The following is a 22,812-nucleotide window of genomic DNA, read 5'->3' on the forward strand; positions in this document are numbered from 1 at the left end:
CCAAGGGACCAAGATCTTAATCATACAAGACTCAGATCCAAAACTTCGAACTCAGGAATACTGGCAACTGGGTGTCCATTCCCCAAATCGAGGCAGGACCACATACACTCAGTTTTAGCAGGAAGGGGCCAGAGCAGTCATTGCCCTGTTCTCTCAAAGATGTAGAGAGAAAAAAGAAAAAAAAAAGATGTAGAGAAAGTTAAAAGAGGAGTGGAAGTCAAAATCAAGCCCCCATAATCCCAAATTCCCTTACAGAAATTGATTAATCTCTCTATCCAAAACTTGATTCCTTTTCTTGTCCCCTCTGGTCCTAATCCTGAACACTAATCCATCAGAGTCAGAAGACTAAAATGGTTGTTGTCAATCACATCATTAATACACTAAAATTTCTCTATAGATATCAGCATTAGTGTACAAACTCAGCTTATTTCTCCAGGGAAAGTTGGGTTAACAGACCTGGCCAGACAACTGTAAACCAAACACATCCTGACTCCAGAAACTACAATTAAGAAATGTTTCAGAGGGAGTTCCCATTGTGGCTCAGCGGTAACGAACCTGACTAGTATCCCCAAGATGAGGGTTTGATCCCTGGGCTCACTCAGTGAGTTAAAGATCCAGCATTGCTGTGAGCTGAGGTGTAGGCTGAAGACTTGGTTTGCATCTGGCATTGCTGTGGCTGTGGTATAGGCTGGCAGCTGAAGCTCCAAAGCAAGCAAGTAAGCAAGCAAGCAAGGTCGCAGGGGAGTTCCCGCTGTGGTGCAGTGGGTTAAGAACCTGACTACAACAGCTTGGGTCGCTGGGGAGATGCAGGCCCAATGCAGTGGGTTAAAGGATCCAGCATTATTGCAGCTGTAGCAGAGGCTACACACCACAGCTTAAATTCAATCCTTGGCCCAGAAACTTCTATATGCACAGGTACTGCCATTAAAAACCAAAAAGGTCACAGAAAGTCCACAGATGATGACTAATCCCAGCCTCTTTGTTCTTCCCCTTTAAAAAAACAAATACCCTCACTCAAAGACCAAGGTGGAGTGGACCTGAGGCTTATCTTCCTTGCTTGGCTCCCTGCTATAAACCCCTACTTTGCTGCGAACATCCACTGTCAGAGTTTGGCTTTCCACATCATGCTCATAATCCCTTGCTCGGTTATAGGAACAAAGGCCATAAACATTACATGTTTATAAAGATCAGGAATTTTGTATGCTCCTTGTTGCCAGGAGCACTGTGATTAAAAAGAACGCAGGTTCTAGGTCCATCCACATTGCTGCAAATGACATTATTTTATTCTTTTTTTACAGCTGAGTAATAAATATTCCATTGTGTGTGTATATATATATATATATATATATATATATACACACACACACACCCCATATCTTCTTTATCCATTTGTCTGTGGATGGACCGTGAAAAAAGTCAGAGAAAGACAAATACTGTATGGTATCATTTATATGTGGAATCTAAAAAATAATACAAATGAGAAGTTTTCTTGTGGCACTGCAGATTAAGAATCTGGCATTATCACTGCAGCAGCTTGAGTCACTGCTGTGACTTGGGTTTGGTCCCTGACCCAGTAACTTCTATATGCCACAGGTGCAGCCGGAAAAAAAAAAAAAAAAAAGAATGTATATAGCAAAACAGAAACAGACTCACAGAGAAAACAAGCTAGTGGCTACAACTGGGGAAAGGGAAGGGCAGAGGGGCAAGTTAGGGGTATGATATTAAAAGATACGAAATACTATGTATAAAATAGATAAGTAAATAAAAACAAAAATAAACCAATGGGACCTAATCACACTTACAAGCCTTTGCACAGCAAAGGAAACCATTAAAAAAGAAAAAAAGACAACCTATGGAATAGGAGAAAACAGTTTCAAATGATGCAAACAACAAGGGCTTAATCTCTAAAATATGCAAACAACTTATACAACTCAATAGCAAAAAAACCAACAATCCAATTGAAAAATGGGCAGAAGACCTAAATAGACATTTTTCCAAAGAAGATATACAGATGGCCAACAGACACATGAAAAAATGCTCAACATCACTAATTATTAGAGAAATGCAAATCAAAACTACAATGAAGGTGAGTTCCTGTTGCGGTGCAAGGGAAATGAATCCGAATAGTATCCATGAGGATGCGGGTTTGATCCCTGGCCTCACTCAGTGGGGTTAAAGATCTGGCATTGCTGTAAGCTGTGGTGCAGGTTGAAGATGTGGCTTGGACCTAGTGTTGCTGTGGCTGCAGCTGTAGCTCTGATTCAACCCCTAGCCTGGGAACTTCCATGTGCTGCACCTGCAGCCCTAAAAACAAAACCTACAATGAGGTACCACCAGTCAGAATGGCCATCATTAACAAGTCAACAAATAACAAATGCTGGAGAGGGTGTGGAGAAAAGGGAACCCTCCTTCACTGTTGCTGGGAATATAAATTGGTACGAGCACTATGGAAAACAGTATGGAGGTTCCTCAGAAAACTAAATATAGAACTACCATATGACCCAGCAATCCCACTCCTGGGCATACATCCGGACAAAACTTGCATTGAAAAAGATACATGCATGCCTCTGTTCATTGCAGCACTATTCACAAGTGCCAAGACCTGGAAACAACCTAAATGTCCACTGACAGATGAATGGATTAAGATGTGGCATATATACACAATGGAATACTACTTGGCCATAAAGAAGAATAAAATAATGCCACTTGCAGCAACATGGATGGAACTAGAGACTCTCACACTAAGTGAAGTAAGTCAAAAAGAAAGACATACCATATGATATCACTCATATCTGGAATCTAAGGTATGGCACAAATGAACCCCTCTACAGGAAAAAAACAAACTCATGGACATGGAGAACAGACTTGTGGTTCCCAAGGGGGAGGTGGGGAGGGAGTGGGATGGACGGGGAGTTTAGGGTTCGCAGATGCAAACTATTACATTTACAGTAGATAAGCAATGAGGTCCTTCTGTACAGCATAGGGAACTATATCCAATCTCTTGGGATAGACCATGATGGGGATGATACAAGAAAGGGAATGTTTTGTATGACTGGGTCACTTTGCTGAACAGCAGAAATTGACATAACATTGTAAATCAACTATACTTTAATAAAAAAAGTTTAAGAAAAAAATGAAATCGATAAATAACAAGGATATATTGTATAGCACAGGGAATTACAGCTATTATCTTAAAATAACTTTCAATGAGCATAATCTGTAAAAATACTGAATCACTATGCTATACCCCTGAAACTAATACAATATTGTAAATTGACTATCCTTCAATGAAAAAAACAAAAACAAAAACAAAACACAGGCTCTGAAATCAGACGGTGTGTGTTCAAACCCTGGATCTACTGCTTACCGTTTGTACGACCTTAGACAAAGTACATCTCTTTGAGACTCAGCTTCCTCACTGTAAAATGATAATAACAGTACTCGCCTCGAGAGCTTGAGAGGGTTAAATGAGTTACTACAGGTAAATCAGTAAAGACACTGCCTGCCCAATACATATTAGCTCTTCAGCTATCATTATTATCACAGTCAGAAATGCACTGGATACCAGATGTCTGCTAAATAATGAACTGCTTACATTAAAATATACTCTATGCTTTAGCTAAAGAAATTTCCACAACTCTGTATTGGGGAAACAACTATTAAAAAAAAAATAGTAATAATAACAACAACAAAAAAGAAATTTCCACAACAAAACTGAACAGAAAGGCAGAGTGCTTTAAATTTCTCTTAGGACTAGTGCCTGATTTCTTCTTCGTTCCAGGTGTACTCATTCCTCCAGTCAACAAATACTTATTAAGCACCACTATGTATGTCCCACTGTTTGAGGTCCTGAAAATACAACTGGGAGCAAGATACACCATTGGAACTTGTATTCTAGCAGAGAGAAAAAAAAGACACGGAATCAGTAAAGAAATAACTAAGTAATATAATTGCAGATAAGAGTGTTATAAGAAAACAAAAGTGGGGAGTTCCTGCTGTGGTGCAGTGGAAAAGACTCCGACTAGGAACCATGAGGTTGTGGGTTTGATCCTTGGCCTCCGCTCAGCGGATTAAAGATCCCGAGTTGCTGTGGCTGTGGTGTAGGCCAGCGGCTACAGCTCCGATTGGACCCCTAGCCTGGGAACCTCCATATGCTGCATGTGCGCACCCCCCCCAAAAAAAGAGGGATGAGGGACATTTACAGTGGTAGGTGAGGCATGCAGATTGATTGATTTTTGTCTTTTTGCCTTTTCTAGGGCTGTTCCCACGGCATAGGGAGGTTTGGAGGTTCCCAGGCTAGGGGTCGAATCAGAGCTGTAGCCTCCGGCCTGCACCAGAGCCACAGCAATGCTGGATCTGAGTCACGTCTGTGACCTCCACCACAGCTCACGGCAACGCCAGATCCTTAACCCACTGAGCAAGGCCAGGGATTGTACCAGCAACCTCATGGTTCCCAGTCAGATTCGTTAACCACTGAGCCACGACGGGAACTCCGAGGCATGCTGATTTAGAATGAGGGTTAGAGAAGACCCAGATGAAACAGAGGGACAAGTTATGTGATTACGTGGTGAAACGGTGCTCCAGGCAGGTAGCACAGCAGATGCTAAAGCTGGGAGGCAGGAAAATGTGTGGCTCGGGTGATGAGTAGCAGAGAGGCTGGGATATCTGGAGACGTGTGGGAAGAACGGGGTAAAAGTCACCTAGGGCCTCAGAGGCTACAAGGAGGATCTGGGGGATTTAGTCTAAGTGTGGGAGAGGCTTTGAGAAGTTTTGAGCAGTGAATTACAAGGCTGTTTACTGGCGATTCTGTGGGGTCAAGGGTGGGCCCTGAGAGACCGGGTTAGAAGCTACACGGTAATTCAAGAGAAAAATGTGGGTAGCTACTATTATCTCAGGGTATTAGCGATGAGCTTACTTTGCATCCTAACAGGATCTGATGTAAAATGAATCCATCCCGGACAGAGTTCAGCGCTTTGGGGACTTAGAAACTAAAGGAACAGTTTTATAAAAGTGTTTTATGAAAGAGTGTCAAATCAATTCAGGGGGTAGTGATTATCTTTTTTTTTTTTTTTGGCTGCACCCAAGGCATATGAAAGTCCCGGGGAGCCAGGGATGGAACCCATGCCACAGCAGTGACCCAAGCCGCTGCAGTGACAATGCCAGATGCTTAACCCAGTGAGCATGATTATCATCTTAAAACGAAAGAGGACAAAAGAGAATTAAAAATCTCAGAATATATTTGCACAGAGGAAAAACGCATAATACTTTGTAGAGTCTGTTTCAATTACATATAGGTATGTTCATACAGGGTTGAGATATGTACTCCTCACTGAATGGTAGGCAGGAAAGTTTGAAAAACTACAAAAAGTTATCTTATTTATACATAAGATATTTATTTACACATAAAAACTGTTCCTTTAGTCTCTCCCTTCTTCGCTGTACCTGGCAGCCCCCCAAAGGAGAACAGTATAAACAAGCTCCAGGGGAAAAAAAAAAAAAAAAAAGCTTCAGGAGTTCCCCTGTGGCAGCACAGGTTGAGGATCTGGCATTGTCACTGCAGCAGCTCAGGTCACTGCTGTGGCATGGGTTTGGTCCCTGGCACAGGAACTCCTTCCTAGTCTAAATAAAGTGAATCGACTTCTGCCACACTATTTTCTCCTCCAGGGAGATCAAAATATGACCCTCCAAAGCCAGGAAGACTGACTCACCTCTAAACTTTAGGTTTTTCGATGGGGAAAAAAAAAAAAAAATTCCACGCAGAACAAGAAATCTTGAAATTACATTTTAGAACATTCAAGCTAAAAAGGGAAAGAAGCCTCCTGAAGGCAGTAATACGGGTGGCTTCCAAAATGCCACAGCGAGCGAAAGACCTAGTGGTAAGCTGTTAGAAGAGTCCACACCCGAGACAAACTACTCCTCAACGCTGTCCCACAGGAGAGCAGATAAATGAGGCAAAAAGTATTGGGGGAGGGGAGGGATCCCTAAACTAGTGCCATTTGCAGACAGTTTGATTGTTAACCTTGAAAATCCAAGAAAATTAACTGAAAAACTATGAGAACTACTCAAAGTTCAGTAACACGGCTTGAATGCTGGACCGACAACAGAATGTAAAAGGCCGTCTACACCAGAGCATAATCATAAGAAAATGAAAAGGGAAAAAAGATACAATTTCTAAAAAAAAACCAACAAAATCTAGGAATCCCCCGGGCAAGAACGCGTAACTTCTACACAGGGCGGTATTGGCCTAAGGACAGACCGATCAATGGAACAGAACAGAGTTCAAAACGAAACCCACCCATAAACAGTAAATTCATTTTTGACAAAGGAGCCCAGGGGAGACGACAAGGCAAAAGATAATCTTTTCAATAAATGATGTTGCAACAAGCAGCTATCTATACGGAAAAGAATGAATCTTGACTCATGCAAAAATTAACTCAAATGAAGTCATAAGCCTACACATAAAAGATAAAACTATACAGTGTCTAGAAGAACATGCAGGGGGAAATCTTGGTAAACGTGAGGTGGACAAATATTTATCAGACAGGTTACTAAAAGCGCTATTCATAGAAGAAAAAAAAAAACCTGACAAATTAGACTTTATCAAGATTTACAACCTCTGCTCTTGAAAAAAAAATCATTAATTCCACTTATACGAGGTATGAGTCAACTAAAAAACTCATAGAAACTGAGCGTAGAATGGGGGTTGCCAGGGAATGGAGGGAGGGAGAAAGGGGGGCTGGCTGCTCCAGGAGCATAAAGTTTCAGTTTTACAAAGTGAAAAAGTTCCAGCTATGTGCTGACCCTCCTGCCTATAGTTCATGATGCTGTACTGCACACTTCGAAATGTGCAAAGAGGACAAATCTCATGTTTAGGGTACCTACCACAATTTTTTTTTGTCTTTTGTCTTTTTAGGGCCACACCTGCGGCATATGGAGGTTCCCAGGCTAGGGGTCTCATCAGAGCTGTAGACACCGGGCTACACCCCAGCCACAGTCACACCGGATCCCAACCAAGTCTGCGACCCACACCACAGCTCACAGCAATGCCAGATCCTTAACTCACTGAGCGAGGCTAGGGATCGAACCCACAACCTCATGGTTCCTAGTTAGATTCGTTTCCCCTGCACCTCGATGAGAACTCCCACGATTTTTTTAAAAATAAAGAAAATGAAAGGGCAAGCCACAAACGAAAAGAAAACATTTGTAACCCATATAGCTGACAGAGAACTTGGGTGCAGGTGTATGGAGAACTCTCGTGATTCAACAAGACATACAATACAATAAAAAATAAATAAAAAAAAAGGGCACTTCATAAAAGAAGGTAAACAAATGACCAAAAAGCACACGAAAAGATGCTCGACATCATGAGTTATCAGGGAAGCTCAAATGAAAATCACAGAGATGCCATCACAAACCTACTGGAATGCCTGGAATAAAATGAGCTGACAACACCAAGCGCTGACCAGGATGCCAAGCAAAGGGACCTCTCAGACATCGCCAGTGGGCGTGTGCCCTGATGTAGCCACTTAGGACAAGTTGGGCAGTTTCTTACCAAGTTAAATTTACCACACAAAACAACAATCCTACTTCTGAGTACTGACTCCAGTGAAAGGCAAATTTCACACAAAAAGCCGTATGTGAACGTTTATATTAGCCCTATTCATAATCACCAAAAGATGGCCAATGGACAAACTGTGGAATATTACTCGGCAATAAAAAGGAACCAATTACTGATTCACACAACATGGATGAACCCCGCGTGCATTATGCTGAGTTAAAGAAGCCACTCAGAAGGCTACATCTTGTATGAATCCATTCACGGGACAGTCTGGGACAAAATTTTTTTTTGTCTTTTTGCCTTTTCTAGGGCTGCTCCCACAGCATATGGAGGTTCCCAAGCTAGGGGTCGAATCGGAGCTATGGCTGCCGGCCTACACCACAGCCACAGCCATGCGGGATTCGAGCCGCATCTGCAACCTACACCACAGCTCACAACTATGCCAGCTCCTTAACCCACTGAGCAAGGCCAGGGATTGAACCCGGAACCTCATAGTTCCTAGTCGGATTCATTAACCACTGCGCCACGATGGGAACTCCGAAAAAGACAAATTTATAGGGGTAGAAAACAAATCAGTGGTTGCCAGGGGCTGAGAGTGGTGGAAAGGGTTAACTACAAAAGGTCAAAAAGGAACACCCTGCAGCGATGGAGTTCTGTATCTTGATATGGAGGCGGTTACATAACTACAGCTATTTGTCAAAGCTTATGGAATGGTGGACTAAAAAGGGTGAAGGTTATTGTAAATAAGTTGTACTTCAATTTTTAAAACAGGGAATTGGCTCACAAAGTAAGCAGATTTACAAAATGGAACAGTATTCACAGACTCTTCTTTGATTGAGGGGATTTATTTTATGATAATTTCCGCCAAATGTTTAGCCCATTTCTTAAGGTCCAATACCCTCTACCTCCTACCATGCCCCCCAAGTAATTTCCACGTGGATTAAAGACTCACATATGTTTTAAACCGTAAACATTTTAAAAGAACATTTGTTTTGCGGTTGGGTAGGGAAGAGGCCTATCTCAATGAGGCATAAAAACCAGCTCCCAGGTTTTTCCTAAAGGCAGAGTCTCTCCTTTCTGTCTTTGGAATTATCAACGCCAGGGTAAGGCAGGCTTCCCCTCACCGCCCCCAGCCCCTCTCTTTTTCAATTAAATGCCGTTCTTCCCAATCTCTAGCGGGTATCTGAAAGTGACCTGGCACGCTCAGGCACCAAAATGGAAAAATGTGGTCGTCAGCTCCATGTGAGCAGTGGAAGCACTCAGAACCTCGTAGGGGTAAGGATGTGCCCCGGTCTGAGTCCCAAACCAGCCTCAGGCACACCACGGCCACACTGGAGCACCCAGAATGACCACCCGCGTTAGCCATGGCAGATGGGCTCCTTTGCTGGCTCTCCCTAACACCTAAGCAAACTCACTTTGCCATTTCTGGAAAGCTGTTCGCGGTACCAGAAACACAGCGGCTCTCCTTTCCCTGCCAAACCCATCAATGAAATGCCATTTCCCAGGCTTTTTTCTCCCTGTGCTGAACACAATCATGTCCATAATTCAAGTTCCATTTTTTTTTTCTTCTCTTCTGTGTCTCCAACAATTTTTTTCTTCTAGAAAAGCACACACACCTGGAATCTATGGGTTTGGGGCAAGCATTAGTCACAGAGAAAACACTCACACTTGCCCTGCATTTCTGCAGTGTTTTTCAAAAGCAAAATGTGCTCTATTCCCCCTTTGAAGGAAAGTCACCTTGCAGGGATGCGGGGATGATAAAAGCAGAGGAAATTCGATAGGGGCTGGCATCACGCTGAGGCCCTGTAAAACAATACCCCTGAACAGCTTCAAAATTTAGCCACTTTTTGTTTTCCAGCTTTGCATTCAAGCTGTAAAAGCAGCCAACTAAGCAATGTGCACTTCATTTCAGGTCTTAACTAAGCAAAACTTTGAGATACTAAATAAAAACTCCCCAAGTCTCTCGCAAGCAGCACACTCGTTGTCACTCAATTCACAAACTATTACAACATCAAACTTAATTGTATTAACAATTAAGCTCTTAATAAATTATTAATATTAATTTAAAAATAAGCATGGGCATACCATGTATAACTGAGATTACACTCACAGGCTTTTCTCTTAAAATAGCTGAAGACAAGGTGAGAAAGATGAAAACAATTACAACATCTAGCTAGTCTTTGCTTAATACACCTTCACGCTCCATCACCCCCACCAGCTCCAGACCCTAATCAAAGAAATGAGTCCTTTTTCGGCCTATGGTGGCTACTAGACAGGACCAGCTACATAATACGTGGGGTCCAGGGCAAAATAAAAATGCAAAGCCCCTTGTTCAAAGATTATTCAGAATTTCGACAGCGACAGCAGAACATTAAACCAAACACAGGCTGCACGCCCATGAAGCCAGCTCTACTATCAGATAATGTATTTGGCTAGTAACCCAGTAAGATGAGTACAAAATTCTACTACGAAATGAGTAGTAATCATTTTAATGTGTGTGTTTGGGGTGGAGGTCGGATTATGAAGTCTCAGGACCTCCTCTCCCAGTGTCCCAGTTTTCCTAAGCTTTGCAGCCTGTTGAACCAAAGGGGAGGAAAGAAAAAAATTTTTTTTCTGTAGGGCCTGCCTAGTAAAGTGTGGTCCATGGTGCAGCAGCAGCACCAGCAGCATCTGGGAACTCGTTAGAAACGCAGACTGTCGGTCCCCACCCCAGACCTACTGAATCAGAAACTGTATTTTAACAAGATCCCCCAGGGATTTCGTGTGGACAGGACATACAAAGAAGGATCACCGTCGGTGCAGCCACGGAAAACCTCTGCCGCCCGCCTCATCTGGCTCCCAGGAAGCCCGTCTGCGCTCCTTCTCCTCCTCACCTGAAACGTATATAGCCCCAGAGCCTGGAAAACCTAAGTCCCGGTAGAAGAGCGCTCACCCGAGACCTCCAGCCCCGTCCTTTCCCCGTGCCTACCCTCAGGCTCCTGGCTGCTGCTCCATCTCTCTACGCAAGGAGCCACCTGCTCTGGGTCTCATCAGACGCTGCCTCGCCCAGCCGTCCCGGGTCCGGGGCGCGTCCGCGCTCCGCAGGCTGCGCCGCACCCACTGCGCGGCGCGGCAAACTGAGTCCGTGCGAGTCGCGTCTCGAAGACCGTCCGCGCGAACAAGGCTCGCGGCTCCTTTTCGAGGCGAGGTGGCGTCCGTTTGAAGTCTTTGGATACACACGCCCCCCCTTCCCAAGGAGAACGCTTCGCTGGAGCCCCCTTTCCCACGGCGCGCGCTCTCCCACTGTCGAGGTGCCTGTCCCCCAGCTCGGCCCTCTTCCTCCGCCTTTCGGAGCGGCCGCAGCCCCCGGCTCAGAGCCGCAGTCTGGCGGAGGGAGCCCTCGCCCCGCCGTCCCATCGCACTCCAGGTCCAGGCGCTGCGCCCGAGCCCGCCCGCGCCCGTCGCCAGCTCCCCCGCCGGGTCTCCGGAACCCGAGGGGACAGACCCATCCCGGCGCCGCGCGCTTACCTGCCGGTCCCCGCCGACGGGCTGGCCGCTGGCGCCCTCCAGCCCTCCTTTTCCCCGTTCCCTCGGGCCGCTTCCCTCCTCCCCCTCCCGCGGGCTGGGCACCGCCCCCGCCGCTCCCGGCCCGCTCGCCCGCCTGCTCTCCAGCTGCCCAGAGCGGCGTGGCGCGTCCGGCGCTCGGCGGCGGCGAGGCTGGGCGCGGAGGCAGGACGCGGAGGTGGGGAGCGGGCGGGGCGCGGAAGGAGCAGGGTGTGAGCGAGCACTCAGCGGCCCCAGGCCCGGCTGGGAGCTCCAAGCGAGGGGGCGGGGAAAGAAGTGGGGTCCGCGGGCCAGGCCCACCCCACCCTGCCGAGGCCCCCGCGGCTCCTCCGGATTCCTTGGAGTCCCCGTGTCCGGTTAAGCGCGCTCCTCGAGGACTCCAGTCTCCCGACCCAGCCGCTCACCTTTAGGGGTCGCCCTGGTACCCAAACGCGTGTCCCACCACCTTCAGCACCTTGCACTGTGATAGGTGGGAACCCCGAGGTCGCCCCTCTGCCACAATATTCCTGATGCAGACGTCAGACCGCCGGGAGGGCATTCGCCGAGATCGATGAAAGGCAAAGGCCGTGGGAACGAATTCAGCTCCATGGTTACCTGGTGAAGGGCAGGGCACACTGGATACCTAGAAATTGGGATCCCCAGGACTCTGCCTGCAAGAGGGTTGGGGGGTGGCATATGCAATGAGTTGCCCCTGGTCCCCTCTACCTTTTCTGTCAGCATCTCCTTCCTCTGCACACTGTAGAACAAAAACTAGATCTGGATAGGATTTCCAGATCACCTAACCAGCTTGTCAAAGTAACCCATGTTACAGATGGGAAAACCGAGGCCCAGAGGAACTTAGTTTGAATCTACAGTAAGAATTAGTTGTTGAGACCAGGGGAGGAAAGTGCTCCGAATTCCCTCTCTGGCCCCTTGTACACCCTCCCCCACCCCTCTACCCTCTCCAACCCTCCTCTTTGTAGTCGAATTAACTCCTGTATTTACAAAATGCTTTATTACTTTAAAAGCACCGTTCTCTTTCATTAAAACCTACAATTTCATTAAAACCTACAAGAGAATATTCCATTTTCCTTTACCACCAAAACAAAATTCTAGATTCTGAATTGCATTCAGGCTGTGGAGAGGATGTTTGTAAAGTACAGAACTGCAGGGCACACGGTGGCTGACTCTGCCCATATTAGACACAGCACCAGTGAGACATATACTCTGCTTTGCAGGAAGAGTTGATTTTGTTTTGCAAACACTAATTTATTAACACTCACAACATTCTAGCTGGAAAAATGAATGGCAAGTGTTTTTAGAGAGACTTTTGACTGGTTGGATTAAGGGGGGGCGGAGGTCAGGAAGCTCGGCCAGGTTACATAACAAGCTGGAGGCAGAATTATGATGAAGGGAAAACAGTATATTTTAATAAACAGAGTGAAGACTATTCCAAAGGATTAAATTGTTTCCATTTGCATTAACACTTGCATATGTTAGCAAATAGACTTCATATTGTACAGAGCCAACAAAAATCTCATACACTGTTATCTGGAAAAATCTATTAAAAACCAATGTCCAAATTCCCCTTCTAGGTGTATACGCAACAGAAATGAGTGCACATGTTTACCAGAGGGTAGGAACCAGAACGTTCATAGCCATGTCTTTGTAATAGCCTCAGATTGGAAACTACCCAAATGTACATCAACAGAAGAATGGTTTGAAAACACTGCGGTGGTATAGTCTCAAAATGGAATACCAGACAGCAAAGAGAATGCACAAGCCACTGCTATGCTGAGGAAGTCAGACACAAAAGCATTTTACATACTATGTGATTCGATGACACGAAGCATAAAACCGGCAAAACCAATTTATGAGGTTGTAAGTCAGGATGCTGGTTGGGGGGTTGATGACTGGAGGGAGTGTCACAGATGATAAGGATATAGGTAACGTCTTCTTTCCTTGCTACTTTTTTTTTTTTTTAAGGACCACACCCACAGCATATGGAGGTTCCCAGGCTAGGGGTCAAATCAGCGCTGTAGCTGCCAGCCTACACCACCGCCACAGCAACTCGGGATCAGCTCATGGCCACGCCAGATCTTTAACCCACTGAGCGAGGCCAGGGATGGAACCTGTGCCCTCATGGATCCTAGCTGGGTTCGTTACTGCTGAGCCATGACGGGAACTCCAGTGTCTTGATTTGGGTGCTACTTACATGGATCTGTTAAGTTTATGAAAATTCATTGAGCTGCTCACCATGATATGTGTATTTTCTCTATGTATATTTTACCGCAATAAAAAGTTAAACCATATAGAACTCATATTAAAGGTTGCTTGAGTTTCTGGAGTAATAATAGAATAAATATGCTTTTCCTTTAAACAATCTTGCTGCCAAAAAAAAAAGTCACTTTTAGGAAATGTATCTAAAATATACAAATGTGATACTGTTTTGCCAGGACAAAAGGAAAAAAAAAACTCCTGGGAGTTGCCTTGTGGCACAGTGGGCGGTATCCAGGTTGTCACTGCAGTAGCCTGGGTCCCTGCTGTGGCGTAGGTTGGATCCCTGGCCTGGGAACTTCCATTTGCCACAGGTGTGGCCAAAAAAATTTTTTTTCTTTGTTTGCTTTTCAGGGCTGCATCCACGGCATATGGAGGTTCCCAGGCTAGGGGTCAAATCAGAGCTACAGCTGCCGGTCTACACCACAGCCACAGCAACGCCGGATCCGAGCCATGTCTGAGACCTACACCACAGCTCAGGGCAACGCCAGATCCTTAACCCACTGAGCGAGGCCAGGGAGCCAACCCACAACCTCAGGGTTCCTAGTCAGATTCGTTTCTGCTGCACCACAACGGAAACTCCCCCCCAAAATTTAAAATAAAATAGAAATTCCTATTTAGATGCACTTCTAGCCAAACTTTGATTCTCCGTGACACTCTCAGATCAACCATCAAGACCAACAGAAGAGGAAAGAGGCTGGAACTGAAGAGAGGGCCCCAGCCCTCCAGCCACAGCGCTGTCTTTTTGGTGAGAGGGGGCCCTGGTCGCATGCTCCCTACGCAGGCACTGTCTGCTGACATGCAGGAAGGCCATGGACGCTCTGGTTCGGAGGTTCAATCTTCATCCACAGCCCAGAGTCTGATGTCCCAGCAACTGGTGAGTATACGATTTTGGCTCTTTCCCCACTGCGTCTTTGAGCCAGTGATAGACAGTCTGATCCCCAGACATTGGTCCATCAGGAAACGTGGCAGAGCCTGAGTGGGGACAGCAGAAGTCCTTGTCTCACTGCCTGCTCCCGCTGGTGGACCCCGGGGTGTGGGCTCTCAGTCAAGTGAGGTGACAGAAGAGGACAGCTTGCCAGTGATCGGGGCCCAAACGCTCTCCTTAGAACTTGAAATACAGTTTACCTGTGGCCAAAGAAGCTAAAAATATACCACATGATGGCCTCAAACAGATTCATTATTTTCCAAAGGAAATAGGCACAAAGAGACTATGGGACTTGAGTCCCAGTCAAAACGGCGGGATGAGGAATTCAAATGATGCTGATGAGAACATGCGTACTTGGTTTTTAACATGCTTTATACTTTGTTGCTAAATCCTCATGGCAACTCCCTGTGGATTGCCGCTGAGGAAACTGGGGTACAGAGAAGTGAAGTGGCTTCTCCCAAGACCCACAGCTAGGAAGTGGTAGAGCCAGGAATGGAATCAGCCTGTGACTTCCGGGCTCCTTCTGTCTTAATGCCTGAGGATAAAAGGTGGAATTTTGGAACAGCAAAAGCACTAGACAGAGACTCAGGCAATGAGGGGTTTGGTGTCTACCAGTTTTGCCACTCTCTCATTGGGGCAGTCACTATACTGAGTCTGAGTCTCAGTTTCCCCATTCATAAGATACATAGGGGGTGGGAGTTCTCTAGTGGCATTGTCACTGGATCCAGCATCGTCACTGCTGGGACACAGGTCGCTGCTGTGGTGTGGGTTGGATCCCTGCCTCAGGAACTTCCACAGGCTACAGCCCCTGCCCCCCGACCCCCCACTGAAAAAAAATACATAGGGGTGTAAAGGCCAATCTAAACTCCAGTGGCAGTGCCAAGGTTTGGCGTGGGGTGTTTTAGGCCCCCATAATTTTTTTTCTTTTTTTTTTTTTTTTTTTGCCATTTCTTGGGCCACTCCCGCGGCATATGGAGGTTCCCAGGCTAGGGGTTGAATCGGAGCTGTAGCCGCCAGCCTACACCAGAGCCACAGCAACGCGGGATCCGAGCTGCGTCTGCAACCTGCACCACAGCTCACAGCAATGCCGGATCGTCAACCCACTGAGCAAGGGCAGGGACCGAACCCGCCAACCTCATGGTTCCTAGTCAGATTCGTTAACCACTGCGCTACGACGGGAACTCCTTGGCCCCCATAATTTTCATCAACACTCCAACACCGAAAATAAGAGGCATCTAACAAAAACAGTGCACTATACAAACAAGACAAGCAAAGTCCCCTAGCCAACATGGCTCCCACTTTCCACACAGTTGCAATCAGATTACCAAGCTTGAATTTCTCCTTTATAGAAATTCTGAAGCTACTACTGCTCAGAAGTCCTTTCTCGTTTAAGTCATTCATTCATTCGACAGATGTTTTTAGGCCTGCAGCATCAGTGGGGATAGCCCAGGTTATGCTGCAGTAACAAACAGCTCTCAAAAATCTCTACGGTTAATGCAACGAAGGTTACATCTTACATGACATGCTCATTATAGGTTGGAACAGGGAAGGTCTACTTCCTGCATTCATTCAGGGACCCAGGCTGACTGAGTAGCCCCTTCTCAAATGTGGCTGGTTGCTGAGCTAGAAGGAAAAGCATTTAAAGGCTCCAGCTCAGTGGGAGTTCCTGAAAGTAAGAAAGTAATGCACCCGAATAGTATCCATGAGGATGCCGGTTCGATCCCTGGCCTCGCTCAGTGGGTTAAGAATCCAGCATTGCTGCAAGCTGCAGTGTAGGTTGCAGAATCGGCTTGGATCCAGTGTTGCTGTGGCTGTGGCATAGGCTCGTAGCTGCAGCTCTGATTCAGTCCCTAGCTCAGGAACTTCCATATGCCACAGGTATGGCCCTAAAAAGCAAAATAAAATAAAATAAATAAATAAAGGCTCCAGCTGAGAAGTAATGTGTGCAACACTTCTGCTCCAAGCTCATCAGCTGGAACTGTTCCTAGAGTTGCACCCAGAAACAGGACCAACGCAGCCCTACAAGGACCCAGAAAGTGGAGAGATAGAAATACTCCGACCTGGGCAGAAGAAGATGGGCAAGACTGGATCCCAGCCCTCCAGGCACCCACAATCCAACCAGAGAAGTCTCTGGTCATGTGATCCCATCCTCGGTGGGGTAGGCTTTGGTGGATCTAGGTGAGAAACCAATCACAGTTGATGTGAGTGAAGCCACCGTGTGATACAGCACCATTTTTCTCCAGAACATAGCACTAGGTGTAACTTGTTGCACAATGGAAAAGGTAAGTAAATTGCACACTCTCGTGGGAGGCAAAAAGACTCTCTTGTTGAAATACTGAATGAAGACAGTTGGACATGGCATCCTGAAAGTGGATGAAAGTTCGATGAAAGTGACAAATGGCCGTTTAATGAAAAATGAAGCCAGACTTTGGCCTTGACCAAGATGAGCATGGTGGGACCAGACTTTTCAGAGTGTTCCAATTTGGGAGGAACTGAGCATGCCCCGTGCCAACACAAATCACCAGAGAATCCAGAGGAAACTAAATGCATCCCAGTAGGCGTGCATGCTGGCATTAGCTTGTTCAACTCGCCACCACCCTGCCTGCATGGAGCAACCCCTTGGGGGCCTTGGGGGTAGGGTGGAGATTGGGGAGGAAAACGAACCGACTGCGTTCTTCCGAAGTGACACAGGGGGCAGCTCTCTGGGCCAGACCACATCCAGCTCAGTCCTTACTAAAGCAATGGCCCTTCTTGTTTCTTGGAGGAACCCATGAAGTCCTGGCCGTGCAGTTTTAAAACGAGTCTCTTGGTTTACCTATCTCTGAAACCATAGGGCATATTTCAGGGGGAAACTCTAGACAGACACACCCCTAGGGCACCTTAGTTTGTCTTTTATGTTCATTTTTCTCCCTTGGGGAAGAGACTTTGAGACTATACAAATATCCTGTTTCTCCTCAAACCACCTTCCATTCATTTTAGCATCCATCAATGGATCATGCCTGCGACAATGATTCTGTGGGTTCTAACAGTGCTTTTCCATTTCTCTCATTCATTCCTTCTACATTAATTCACCGGAATTCTTCCACAGGGAGAACTGCATCTTCTCTCCCATTTCTCTGCTTTTCAGTTATTGATTTATATCAGTATGTACTCCTGGGTAATTATTTTCGTCTTTAGTTTATAATCCAATGCTATCATCATTTACTTTGTTGTCAAACTGCCTTGGCTTCAGTCATTGGAAGGTCCTTCAGGTTGGCTCCTGTGTCCCATCCTTTTCTGACCACTTTCTTACTTTCAGGAACCACAATATATTCTGGGCTCATCTTGTGTATGACTCCCTATTTTTTTTTTTTTATTTCACCTAAGAAGATGCCTTAAGTCCGCCTCCCTTTAAAAAAAATTTGTTGGACTTCCCATCGTGGCGCAGTGGTTAACAAATCCAACTAGGAACCATGAGGTTGCGGGTTCGATCCCTGGCCTTGCTCAGTGGGTTAAGGATCTGGCATTGCCCTGAGCTGTGGTGTAGGTCACATACACAGCTTGGATCCCATGTTGCTGTGGCTCTGGTGGAGGCCAGTGGCTACAGCTGCGATTAGACCTCTAGCCTGGAAATCTCCATGTGCTATGGGAGCGGCCCTAGAAGAGGCAAAAAGACAAAAATAAATAAATAAAAAAATAAATAAATAAAAATTTTTTAAATTTTAAAAAAAGTTGTGTCTTTCTCGCCAGTTCACTGCTCGGGGGTGCATGAATAATGCTCCATTTTATTTGTCCTAAGTTATTTTTCCCAAGTCATAATAGTTATTCTAGCTGGGGCTAATGTTTGGGAACTTGGTGGGAGGGAAAAATGCCTGTTAACTAAATACATCCTTCATCATCTTAAAATATTTTTGGTATGCCCACTGGCCCCATACTTCCTTGCTCTCACTTGTCGTCATGACATTTTTGGCTATAAGTACAAGAAACCACAATCCAACTGGCTTTAACCATGAGGAAATGTGTTATTTCAGGGAACAAGCAGTGTAAGGGTTCTGGCTCCTTTTCACTGGGATCCTTTCAGCTCTGCCATCAGCCTGGTCTGGCAACAGAGTACTATGCTTGCCTGTGTCCAGTGAAAGGGCTAAGGGAAGGAGCGGGGTCCTGGACAGGGTAGGAGAGGAAAAAACCTTCCTTCAACTGTGGCTTCAAGAGCCTTCTAATCAGTCTGATTTGGGCCAACTTTGGTGATCTGACCACTTCTGGACCAGTTCTGCCAGGGGAATGCCAGGCACTCATTGACTTAAGCCTGGATTCAGGAACCAACTACTATCAAAGGGAATGTGATTAACATGACTGGTGAGGACAAGTGGTTCTCAAATACAAGGCTGCATCAGAATCACTAGGAGGGCTTATTAAAATTCAAATTGCAGGAGTTCCTGTTGCGGCTCAGTTGTTAATGAATCTGACTAGGAACCCTGAGGTTGCGGGTTCATTCCCTGCCTTGCTCAGTGGGTTAAGAATCCGGCGTTGCCGTGAGCTACGGTGTAGGCCGCAGACAAGGCTCGGATCCCGCGTTGCTGTGGCTGTGGTGTAGGCTGGCGGCTACAGCTGCGATTAGACCCCTAGCGTGGGAACCTCCATATGCTGCTGGAGCGGCTCAAGAAAAGGCAAAAAGACAAAAATAAATAAATAAATAAATAAATAAATAAATAAATAAATAAATAAATAAATTCAAATTGCAGGGAGTTCCCGCCATGGCTCAGCAGAAATGAATCCAACTAGTATCCATGAGGATACAGGTTCGATCCCTGGCCATGCTCAGTGGGTTAAAGATCCAGCGTTGCTGCAAGCTGTGGCACAGGTCGCAGACGTGGCTTGGATCCTGTGTTGCTGTGGCTGTGGTGTAGGCTGGCAGCTACAGCTCCGATTCGACCCATAGCCTGGGAAACTCCATGTGCCACAGGTGTGGCCCTAAAAAGACAAAAGACAAAAAAGAAAATCAGATTGCAGGGCTCTAGCCCTAGAGTTTCTGATTCAGTAGTCTTGGGTGGGGTCTAAGAATCTACCCTTTTTTTGTCTTTTTAGGGCCTCACCTGCAGCATAGAGAAGTTCCCAGGCTAGGGGTCCAATCTGTGACCTACACCACAGCTCACGACAATGCTGGATTCTTAACCCACTGAATGAGGCCAGGGATCGAACCCGCATCCTCATGGTTACTAGTTGGATTCATTTCCACTGCACTACAAAGAGAACTCCAGAATTTACTTTTCTGATCGTGCATTTCTAACAAGCCCCCAAATGATGCGGATATTATTAGGCTGGGAAGCACACTTCGGAGAACTGAGGTAGACCTAATCGGACTAGTTCTGCAGCTGAGGATGGGATCAGTGTACCCTGAGTCACACGGGCTGCATGGAAGAAGGATGTATTCCTGAAAAATACTAGGGGAAGAGAGCACCTCAAGCTTTAATATGCATGAATCCCTTGGGGTTGTATCAAAACGCAGATTCTCTGCAGTAAGCCTGAGAGTCTCCTGCTCACGCTTGGACCACACTCCGAAGGGAAAGGCACCTGAACCTCGTCTTCACTTTCCCAGAGCTGCATGCTGCGCTAACTTCCCAACAGATTCTCCTGCATCTCAGTTACGAGTGGTCCAGTTGGCTTCTTAGACCAGCCCAGAGCACACCCTATCAACTACGGAACCCAGCTCAGAAGCCGTGGTCCATCAGTCTTCAACCGAGGCCCCCGCGTGTATCCTCCCTTCCAGCCAGAATCCTTGCACACGGCCTAGAACGTGCCTTGCCCACTCCCGTCCTTTGATCTTTGCATTTGCTCTACACTTCATCTAAACGGTCCTTACCCATCCTCTGCTTCTTTGAAGCTACACCTCTCTCAAGGGCAAGTTCAAAATCTACTTCTCTCCTCTCCCGTATGAATTGATTCTCCACTTACGTGCCAATCCCAGGGTGTCAAGCAGGTGTCCTTCCCTGTCCTGAATTCCCAAAACCCTCATTGTCTGCACCATTCATTAAGCTCTGGTGACTCAGGGCCTTGAATTAAGTTGCGGTTTTAGTTTTCAACCAGAATATAGCTTCCTTGAGGGTGAGGCCCGCTGCTTCCTTTTTCCCCCCTACATTGTTCACCCCTGAATCTGGGAATAGCAGATGTATTTGACAAATAAAGTTAGGCTAGGCTGCAGTGACAACCCTAACCTTCAAAGGCGTAACTTCACAAAGGTGTATTTAGTTCTTCCTCACACGGAGTCAGAGACAGGTCCGGATCCCCACCTCCGCCTTAAAGGAAAGCCATCAGGAACATGGGCCTCCAAGGCGGCCAAGGCAGGCGAGGGGAGGGGGAAGGAGGCCCTTGGGCTTGTACACGCCTCAGCCGGGAAGTGATACACCATCGCTTCTGCACACAAGTGATGGGCCAATACTAGTCCCATGGCTCCAACCTAACTGCAGGGAAGGCTGGGAAATGTACACAAGCACATGGAATATCTGATGAGCATGCATCTATACTGGAGTCCGTAGCAGTAGCTATTTCTTGATCCACTCTTTGAGTCTCTTCCTCCAGGCTATTTTTCAGCTTCAAGAGATCTCTCTTGAGGGCTGAGGACCCAGACCGCACGCAATTCCAGTGTGGCCTTTTCGGACCGTCCTGTGTATTTATACTTTCAGACGCTCGTCTTTACCAGTCCCAGCGCTCGCTCTCTACGCTGTCCCAGTTTTATTTTTTTCTCCATAGTACTAACTGCGAACCAACTTACTTGTGTTTATTGTCCATCTCCCCCCCCAAAATAGCAAGTAAGTTCTATAAGTTCCGTAAGAACACAGTTATTTTGGAGTTCCCATCGTGGCACAGTGGTTAACGAATCCGACTAGGAACCATGAGGTTTCTGGTTCCATCCCTGGCCTTGCTCAGTGGGTTAAGGATCTGGCATTGCCCTGAGCTGTGGTGTGGGTCGCAGACTTGGCTTGGATCCCGTGATGCTGTGGCTCTGGCGGAGGCCGGTGGCTACAGCTCCGATTCGACCCCTAGCCTGGGATCCTCCATATGCCACGGGAGCGGCCCAAGAAAAGGCAAAAAGACAGAAAGAAAAAAAAAAAAAAAGAACACAGTTGTTCTGCCGCTGTTGTTCACTATTTTTGTTGCTTCCGTGTCCCCAGTGCCTAGACCTGTGCCTGACGCATAGGTGGTATTCAATAAACAAAACCGGTGAGTGAACAAATGTGTGAATCATGGGTTTATAAGAGAGGAGATGATGCTTCTGCTTTCCTACCAGCTGACTTCCTGGAGGGCACTGGCCTTGCCTAAGTAGATATACCAAAGGAAAAGTGTATATTAACTACAAAAGCTTGTCCTCTCTAAAACTGCTAGTGCCAGAAACGTCCCTTGACCCTTTGCTCTGCGCCCTCCTCTGCCCAGCTGTACACTCAAGAGAAGGAGAAGGAGAGACTTAAGAGAAGGCTCCATAAATATTGGTGCCAGGGCTTTTCTTCTCTTAGCTTTGCCTCTAGAGAAACCACGTCCCCAGGACAGCCTGGGCACATCATTGGAAAGCAAGCTACTAAATAGAGTTTCCAGGGACACTCTGGAACAGTGCTGCTCTTTCCCTCCACCTGAAAAAAAAAAAAAAAAAGTTCAAAAAACGCAAGTTATTCTCCACTTCACCAGGTTAGATGCCCAGTTTCCCTCCGGGGAACTTCTTCCCTGGCAAGAACAATAAAATCCCTTTCTTCCAACTGAAGAGGCGGGACTCTTAGGAATAACTCAAGTGCCCTGCTTTTCTGTCTCATCCTCTTTCTTCCTTCACTCCACAAAGCGAAATGTGATAGGAGCATAATTTCTGTAGCTTTTCTAAGAAATTCCTCTTTGCTGGCACATAAAAAGGACTCTCCTGGATTCCTGCCATTGGCCATGGAGCTTTAACACATTGTTGTTGGCTCAGCTGGGGAGCCAAGATGAGTAAAATATTCTCTAAACTCCTGTGGAAATACACAGCAAGTGTTTCCAACCATACTGTATGATTTGACCCAAAATATTTTCCCCCTTCTATCTGCCAATCCATGTGTTACTTCCCTCAAAACTCCAGGGGCCCTCCTTTCTCAAATCCCATAGCCCTTGAGTTACTAAGAAGATCTGGAGCTACTTCTAACTAGTTTTGTGAACTTCAACAAGTTATCTCCCTTTGCTGGGCTTCTAGTTTCCCATCTATGGGAAGGCATAGATGAGAACTGTTTCCTGAACTTGAGGGTGGACTGACATCTTCTGGAAGGCTTGTGAAAACTGATGGCTGGGCCCTTCCTCCAGACTGACGGAGTAAGTTTGAGGGTAGGATTCCAGGATTTGCATCTCCAACAAGTTCCCAAGTGAGGCTGAGGCTGCTGGTTCAGGGATCCCGTTCTGACAGCCACTGTATTAGATGAACTCAGAGGTTCGCATTACCTGTTCATTCAATGAATCCGTAAGTGTGAGTCAGGCTCTTGTGGGTGCAAGTGACAGAAACTTGACTCAAACCAGCTTACATAAGAAAGGGAATTTATCA

The 22,812-nt window shown here is 46.4% G+C and overlaps 1 protein-coding gene across 1 annotated transcript in view; it reads right to left on the minus strand.

Moving 5' to 3' along the window:
- The window catches only part of ADGRG2 (adhesion G protein-coupled receptor G2), a 151,262-nt gene extending 140,149 nt beyond the window's left edge, over positions 1 to 11,113 (minus strand). Inside the window, exon 1 of the mRNA XM_047765342.1 lies at positions 11,066 to 11,113. The gene's annotated coding sequence lies outside the window, so the exon portion shown is untranslated. The remainder of the gene's footprint in view (positions 1 to 11,065) is intronic.
- Positions 11,114 to 22,812: the final 11,699 nt, after the last annotated feature.

The sequence above is a fragment of the Phacochoerus africanus genome, chromosome X (assembly GCF_016906955.1).
Source record: "Phacochoerus africanus isolate WHEZ1 chromosome X, ROS_Pafr_v1, whole genome shotgun sequence".
Taxonomy (NCBI): Eukaryota; Metazoa; Chordata; class Mammalia; order Artiodactyla; family Suidae; genus Phacochoerus; species Phacochoerus africanus.